The sequence below is a fragment of the Schistocerca piceifrons genome, chromosome 1 (assembly GCF_021461385.2).
Source record: "Schistocerca piceifrons isolate TAMUIC-IGC-003096 chromosome 1, iqSchPice1.1, whole genome shotgun sequence".
NCBI classification, from domain to species: domain Eukaryota; kingdom Metazoa; phylum Arthropoda; class Insecta; order Orthoptera; family Acrididae; genus Schistocerca; species Schistocerca piceifrons.
In genome coordinates, this window is record NC_060138.1 from 737,957,972 (window position 1) to 737,966,549 (window position 8,578).

Consider the following 8,578-nt stretch of genomic DNA (forward strand, 5'->3'; position numbering starts at 1 on the left):
TGGTAGTGTTACTAGGCCAGATAGGGTACATAAGGCGTACAAACTGTGTTAGCTGTCCAGTGATCGCTGTAAAAAAACGGGGAGATGCCATTTTCTTGTGTGAGAGAGTGTTGTCAGCATCTGACGTAGTTTGAAAGAGGCCTCATCCCAGGTTTCCATTTGCCCAGCTGGCCAAATTGTCCAATATCCAGATTTGTAGGACATTTATATGTAACAAGGGCCCATTGTTAAACTGCATGGGAATGTTGAGTACGCATCTAGATTCTGATCAGCCATGTCTGATCACCACAAGGGAAATCATCAAACTTTGCACCAAGAACATTGTAATCCCTTCACATCTGTGGCTGCCTTCTGAAAATAAGTAATGGACTCTCTACAGGGTTCTGTGTCATCCTGCACCATTGGTCAGGGACGAGCAGCAGCTGCACTACGCCATTACTATCCCATGCGTAGGCTGCCATTGACACTACATCACAAATGGCTTCATGTGGAGTGGTGCTGAACTTAGAAGGTTGGACTGCTGATGAATGGCATTGTAATGTGTTCAGTTATGAATCGTAGTTGTGCACTACCATGATTGACTTATTGTTGGCTAAGTATGGAGATGACCTGGGAGAGGTCCCTTTCTTACAATGTTTTGGAGAAATTCAGCAGTTGTACTCATGATGTTATGGTGTGGGCAGCCATTGAATATGACTTTAGGTCATAGCTGGTAGTGATCAAAGGACAGAACACTTGAGGGACCAGCTAGGAAGTCAACTCCATCCCAGTGGTTCTATCCAGGATATCGAGGTCCATTTACAACAGTTGTGGGCCAGCTTGTCTTAGGAAAGGATACAATGGCTTTATGATATCCTTCTCAAGTAATTTGGTGCATGCATCCAGGTCAGAAGTGGTTCAACATCATCCTGATAAATGAGTACATACTGTAGAGTTCTCTGTGAATTTCATTCGATATTGTAATGACTCATTGGAATTGCATGACACCCCCCCTCAACGTATGGAGTTTTGCTTTGTTTCCTCTTTTTTTTTTTTCTCCAGGCAGTGTGTTTCTGTATGCTATTGAACATGTTGTAAAATGACTCTTAATCACAGCAGTTAATCATGACCATGTTTGTCAACACAATTTACATATCATTTCAGGTAACCCATGACAGTATAAAAACACTTTTCTAATGAATATTCCTGATGGCATGTATTTAATTTTTGTCCTTGATCACTTTTGGAAATTTGTTGTTAAATTTTATTCCATTATATAGAATATTTGTTTTTTTCATGTGGGGTACCATAGCTTTATGTTTGTTAAAGGAAGTTTTGAAGTTTTCCACCTTGGTTGGTTTTCATAAATAATCAATTTATTACATCTTGGACACTTGTAGTTTCCAATTTGGCAGTATTATGGGAAGGATGGATTGCTACTCTCCATATAGAGGAGATGTTGACTTACAGACAAGCAGAACAAAAAGATTGCTGTACATTTGAGCTTTGGCTGCAAGGTCGTCTTCTAAAGTAACACGACCACTGCCTCTAGCTACTGACACCAGACGGCATAGAGAACTGCGGTAGATTTTATTTATTTATTTTTGTTTTGTTTGGGGTAGGGGGGAGGATGAGGACGAGACTGGGGCAAGGGACAGAAAGGATAGCAGAGTAGGGGTGGTAGAAGTTGTTGTCTTCAGTCCTGAGACTGGTTTGATGCAGCTCTCCATGCTACTCTGTCCTGTGCAAGCTTCATCATCTCCCAGTACTTACTGCAACCTACATCCTTCTGAATCTGCTTAGTGTATTCATCTCTTGGTCTCCCTCTACAATTTTTACCCTCCACGCTGCCCTCCAATGCTACATTTGTGATCCCTTGATGCCTCAGAACATGTCCTACCAACCGGCCCCTTCTTCTTGTCAAGTTGTGCCACAAACTCCTCTTCTCCCCAATTCTATTCAATACCTCCTCATTAGTTATGTGATCTACCCATCTAATCTTCAGCATTCTTCTGTAGCACCACATTTCGAAAGCTTCTATTCTCTTCTTGTCCAAACTATTTATCGTCCATGTTTCAGTTCCATACATGGCTACACTCCATACAAATACTTTCAGAAACGACTTCCTGACACTTAAATCTATACTCGATGTTAACAAATTTCCCTTCTTCAGAAACGCTTTCCTTGCCATTGCCAGTCTACATTTTATATCCTCTCTACTTCGACCATCATCAGTTATTTTGCTCCCCAAATAGCAAAACTCATCAACTACTTTAAGTGTCTCATTTCCTAATCTAATTCACTCAGCATCACCTGACTTAATTCGACTACATTCCATTATCCTCGTTTTGCTTTTGTTGATGTTCATGCCATATCCCCCTTTCAAGACACTGTCCATTCCGTTCAACAGCTCGTCCAAGTCCTTTGCTGTCTGAGACAGAATTACAGTGTCATCGGCGAACCTCAGCGTTTTTATTTCTTCTCCGTGGACTTTAATATCTACTCCGAATTTTTCTTTTGTTTCCTTTACTGCTTGCTCAATATACAGATTGAATAACATCGGGGACAGGCTACAACCCTGTCTCACTCCCTTCCCAACCGCTGCTTCCCTTTCATGCCTCTCGACTCTTATAACTGCCATCTGGCTTCTGTACAAATTGTAAATAGTCTTTCGCTCCCTGTATTTTACCCCTGCACCTTTAGAATTTGAAAGAGAGTATTCCAGTCAACATTGTCAAAAGCGTTCTCTAAGTCTACAAATTCTAGAAATGTAGGTTTGCCTTTCCTTAATCTATTTTCTAAGATAAGTCGTAAGGTCAGTATTACCTCACGTGTTCCAACATTTCTGTGGAATCCAAACTGATCTTCGCCGAGGTCGGCTTCTACCAGTTTTTCCATTCGTCTGTAAAGAATTCGCGTTAGTATTTTGCAGCTGTGACTTATTAAACTGATAGTTCGGTAATTTTCACATCTGTCAACACCTGCTTTCTTTGGGATTGGAATTATTATATTCTTCTTGAAGTCCGAGGGTATTTCGCCTGTCTCATACATCTTGCTCACCAGATGGTAGATTTTTGTCAGGACTGGCTGTCCCAAGGCCGTCAGCAGTTCCAATGGAATGTTGTCTACTCCCGGGGCCTTGTTACGACTCAGGTCTTTCAGTGCTCTGTCAAACTCTTCACGCAGTATCGTATCTGCCATTTCATCTTCATCTACATCCTCTTCCATTTCCATAATATTGTCCTCAAGTACATCGCCCTTGTATAGACCCTCTATATACTCCTTCCACCTTTCTGCTTTCCCTTCTTTGCTTAGAACTGGGTTTCCATCTGAGCTCTTGATATTCATACAAGTGGCTCTCTTTCCTCCAAAGGTCTCTTTAATTTTTCTGTAGGCAGTACCTATCTTATCCCCAGTGAGATAAGCCTCTACATCCTTATATTTGTCCTCTAGCCATCCCTGCTTAGCCATTTTGCACTTCCTGTCGATCTCATTTTTGAGACATTTGTATTCCTTTTTGCCTGCTTCATTTACTGCATTTTTATATTTTCTCCTTTCATCAATTAAATTCAATATTTCTTCTGTTACCCAAGGGTTTCTACTAGCCCTCGTCTTTTTATCTATTTGATCCTCTGCTGCCTTCACTACTTCATCCCTCAGAGCTACCCATTCTTCTTCTACTGTATTTCTTTCCCCCATTCCTGTCAATTGTTCCCTTATGCTCTCCCTGAAACTCTGTACAACCTCTGGTTCTTTCAGTTTATCCAGGTCCCATCTCCTTAAATTCCCACCTTTTTGCAGTTTCTTCCAGTTTAATCTACAGTTCATAACCAATAGATTGTGGTCAGAGTCCACATCTGCCCCTGTAAATGTCTTACAATTTAAAACCTGGTTCCTAAATCTCTGTCTCACCATTGTATAATCTATGTGATACCTAGTATTTCCAGGGTTCTTCCATGCATACAACCTTCTTTCATGATTCTTGAAGCAAGTGTTAGCTATGATTTAAGTTATGCTCTGTGCAAAATTCTACCAGATGACTTCCTCTTTCATTTCTCTCCCCCAATCCATAGTCACCCACTATGTTTCCTTCTCTTCCTTTTCCTACTCTCGAATTCCAGTCACCCATGACTATTAAATTTTCGTCTCCCTTCACTACCTGAATAACTTCTTTTATCTCATCATACATTTAATCAATTTCTTCATCATCTGCAGAGCTAGTTGGCATATAAACTTGTACTACTGTAGTAGGCATGGGCTTCGTGTCTATCTTGGCCACAATAATGCGTTCACTATGCTGTTGGTAGTAGCTTACCCACACTGCTATTTTTTTTTATTCATTATTAAACCTACTCCTGCATTACCCCTATTTGATTTTGTATTTATAACCCTATATTCACCTGACCAAAAGTCTTGTTCCTCCTGCCACCGAACTTCATTAATTCCCACTATATCTCACTTCAACCTATCCATTTCCTGTTTTAAATTTTCTAACCTACCTGTCCGATTAAGGGATCTGACATTCCATGCTCCGATCCGTAGAACGCCAGTTTTCTTTCTCCTGATAACGACGTCCTCTTGAGTAGTCCCCGCCCGGAGATCCGAATGGGGGACTATTTTACCTCCGGAATATTGAGGACGCCATCATCATTTAACCATACAGTAAAGCTGCATGCCCTCAGGAAAAATTACAGCTGTAGTTTCCCCTTGCTTTCAGCCGTTCGCAGTACCAGCACAGCACGGCCGTTTTGGTTAGTGTTGCAAGGCCAGATCAGTCAATCATCGAGACTGTTGCCCCTGCAACTACTGAAAAGGCTGCTGCCCCTCTTCAGGAACCACACGTTTGTCTGGCCTCTCAACAGATACCCCTCCGTTGTGGTTGCACCTATGGTACGGCCATCTGTATCGCTGAGGCATGCAAGCCTCCTCACCAACGGGAAGGTCCATGGTTCATGGGGGGGGGGGGGGGGGGGGGAGAGAAATAGAGGAGAGTAAAAAAGATTGATTAGTGGATACGTTGGTGGAATAGAAGGCTGTGTAGTGCTGAAGTGGAAGCAGGAGAGATATTAGTGAAGGTTGAGGACAGAGAGTTATGGGAACGTAGGATATATTGCAGGGAGAGTTCCCACATATGCAGTTCAGAAAGGCTGACTTTAGTATTAAGGATGCAGATGGTGCAGGCTGTCATTAAAGTGTAGAATGTTGTGTTGGGTAGCATGTTCAGCAACTGGGTGGGGGGGTCCAGCTATCTCTTGGACATAGTTTGTCAGTGGCCATTCATACAGACACACAGCTTGTGGACCATCATGTCCATGTAGAAACCAGCACAGTGGTTGCAGTGGGATAGGAATACCTGTGTCCGGACTGGAGCAGTGCATGGTGGGAGGATGTGTGGTGCAGGTATTCATCTCAGCGTGTTACCTTGATATGAGTTATGATGCAAAGGATTGGGAGCAGGGATGGAGTAGGGATGGGCAAGGATATTGCATAGGTTCAGTGGGTGGGGGAATACCACTCTGGACGGGATAGGAAGAATAGTGGGTAAAATATTCCCCATTTCAGGGTATGACGAGAGGTTGTTGAAGCCCTGGTAGAGAATGTGATTTAGTTGCCCCAGTCCTGGATGGTACTGAGTCACAAGGGGAGTGCTCATTTGTGGCCAGATGGTACATTGGAGGTGGTAGGTGACTGGAGAGACAAGGCACTGGAGATCTATTCCTTTACCAGGTTAGTTGGGTAACTGAAGTCTGTGAAGGCCTCAGTGAGACCCTTGGTATATGTGGATAGAGACTGCTCATCATTTCAGATGCAACTGCCATGGGAGACTAGGCTAAATGGAAGGGACTTCTTGGTATGGAATGGGTGGCAGCTGTCAAATTGGAGGTATCGCTGATGGTTGGTAGGTTTGACATGAATAGATATGAGGTGTTGTTGCCTAGTTCATGAATTTTCTCCAGGTGGCCTTACCATCAAATTGCCTAACTCCAGCTGTAATCCCTCCTCCCGAAATACACTCCATGTGTTTGAATTCTGCCAGTTCATACCCCTCATCATCTTAGTCCTGCAAAACCATGTAAATCAGGTCCAAACCTCCTTGTAGTTCCTCCTATCCATCTGTAAAATTATCTTGCTCTGCAATCCCAAATTCCTGCTCCCACATCTCACATTGAAACTCTTGCCCTCTAAGAACTAGAAAAGTGTACAAATGCCACCTCAAAAAGCTCTCCAACCTGTTCACCTCCTACTCACACAGTAGACTACACTATCCACCACCTCTACAACAGCCTCCAAACCTCTCCCACATCCCCTCATAGCTGACAAAGCCTTCCTCCCAGGCATAGATTTACCACATCCTCAGAAACTCCCACCACAACCATACAGAATCCAGAACCTAAACAGACCTGAAACACAGCAATGAACCTTTTCTCCAAAAGCCTTAGTCCCACAAGAGTATGAGTCCATTCCAAATGAGATTCCTTTTGCCCCACACCCAAACTGAAACATACTGAACTTGTTAAAGACCTTCTCTCCTTCTCCCTGTCCCTACAGTGGAAATACCAAGGTCATTCAATAACTAATGCCCCACATTTTTTTAAAAAAGTCATTGGTATACATAGTCAAATGTCCTTGATGGTGCTTGCTTCACACTTGATGTTTGATCTGTGCGCCAGTGAAATTTCGAACCATTCTGGCAGATGACAGAGTCATAGTACAGCATCAAAATGGCATCTATGTACGACTCATGTTACAAGCAGTGTACTGTTATTGAATTTTGTGTGCAGAAAAAGCAACTGTGGTGATCATCCATAAACATTTGTGTGCAGTGTATGGTGATGCTGCAGTTGATAGGAGTATGATTAGGTAATGGCTAAAGAAAGTTGCAGCCTCAGGAAATGCAGAAACAGAGCTCCATGATCAGTCATGCTCAGAACGTCGTGTCACAGCCACTGCTGCAGACATGCTGAATCGCAGCCTCAGGAAATGCAGAAACAGAGCTCCATGATCACCCATGCTCAGGACGTCCTGTCACAGCCACTGCTGCAGACATGCTGAATCGTGCAGATGCCATTCTTTGTGCCGACTGGTGCATCACAACTCAACAACTGGCTCTACAGTTGTCGGTCAGCATTGGAAGCGCATCTGCAACAATCAAGACTCTCAGATATTCAAAGAGGTGCTCACGGTGGGTTCCACAAAAGCTCTCACAGTGGACAACAAGATGCAAAGAAAGGCCATTTCATCTGAATTGTTGGAGCATTTTGAAACTGACAGAGGGGTCTTTCTGTCACGGATTGTTACGGGGGACAAGAAATGGGTGCACCACTTTGTGCTGGAAACAAAAAGGCAGTCCATGGAGTGGCGTAATCCTCACTCATCACAAAAGAAGAAATTCAAGACAACCCCCTCTGTTGGAAAAGTCATGGTGACAGTCTTCTGGGATTGTGATGGTGTCATTCTCATGAGTGAAGATTCTGAATAAACTCAAGAACTGTTTCCGACATGTTTGATCGGACAAGAATCCAGCAGAAATCTTGCTCCAACACAGTAATGCATGCCCACACACAAGTCTGTGAACCCGAGAACACTTCGCCAAATTGGGCTGGACATCATTGCCTCATCCACCCTACAGTCCAGACCTGGCACCTTTTGACTTCTGTTATTTTGGGCTGTTTAAAGATTCTCTACGGGGAACACACTTTGAAGATGACGAGAGGGTCAGTCGCGACGTGAAACCATGGCTACAGCTACAGGAGAAGAGCTTTTACCACCAGGGAATAAATGCTCTTCCACAATCTTGGCATATGGCCACAGAACGTGATGGAGATTACGTAGAAAAATAGGACATAGACAAGACATGTTGATATGTATTGTCACCAAATTCTGACTTAACAATAAATACGTTCTGAGAATAAAATGTGTGGGGCATTACTTATTGAACGACGCTCGCACTTTCTTGCCGGTAACCCTACCTGTCAGACTCAACCCAAAGCAGATGATTCAGTTCATTCCTCCACCCATCCATGGTCATATTCCACTGCCCACAAAGCACCCCCTATAAACATCCCAGAATTTCTTAATCTCAAACCTTGCTTCACCATCATTTTCCAAATCCCTCAACAAGGAAACCAAGAAGACTGATCCTGACCTTATTATTCCATCTGCCAACGAAGGTTCCACAACTGTGGTTTAGAACTGCAGCGAGTCAGCTAGCTGACAGATTCATCCACCTGCAAACCCTGTCACAGTGACCCTGTTCCAGAAATCCAGTCTCTCCTCAAATCCTAAGGCCCATCTGAGATTATCTCTCCTGAGTATCTCCTCCTCACTCCTACCACTCCCCACACACCTACCATCCTATATAAAAGACACAAACCATTTTCTCCACTGCCTCTTTGTAGTTTCTGTTCCTTTACTACACAGCACCCTACTTGTCACTACTGATGCCACCTCCCTCTGCACTAACATCCTGAATGACTGTACCCTTGTTGCTGTTGAACACTACCTTTCCTGTGCCCTGCTGACTCCAGACCTACAGGGAACCTGTGGTACAGCAATGAGCACCCGCATGACACCATCATATGCCAACCGATTCATTGAC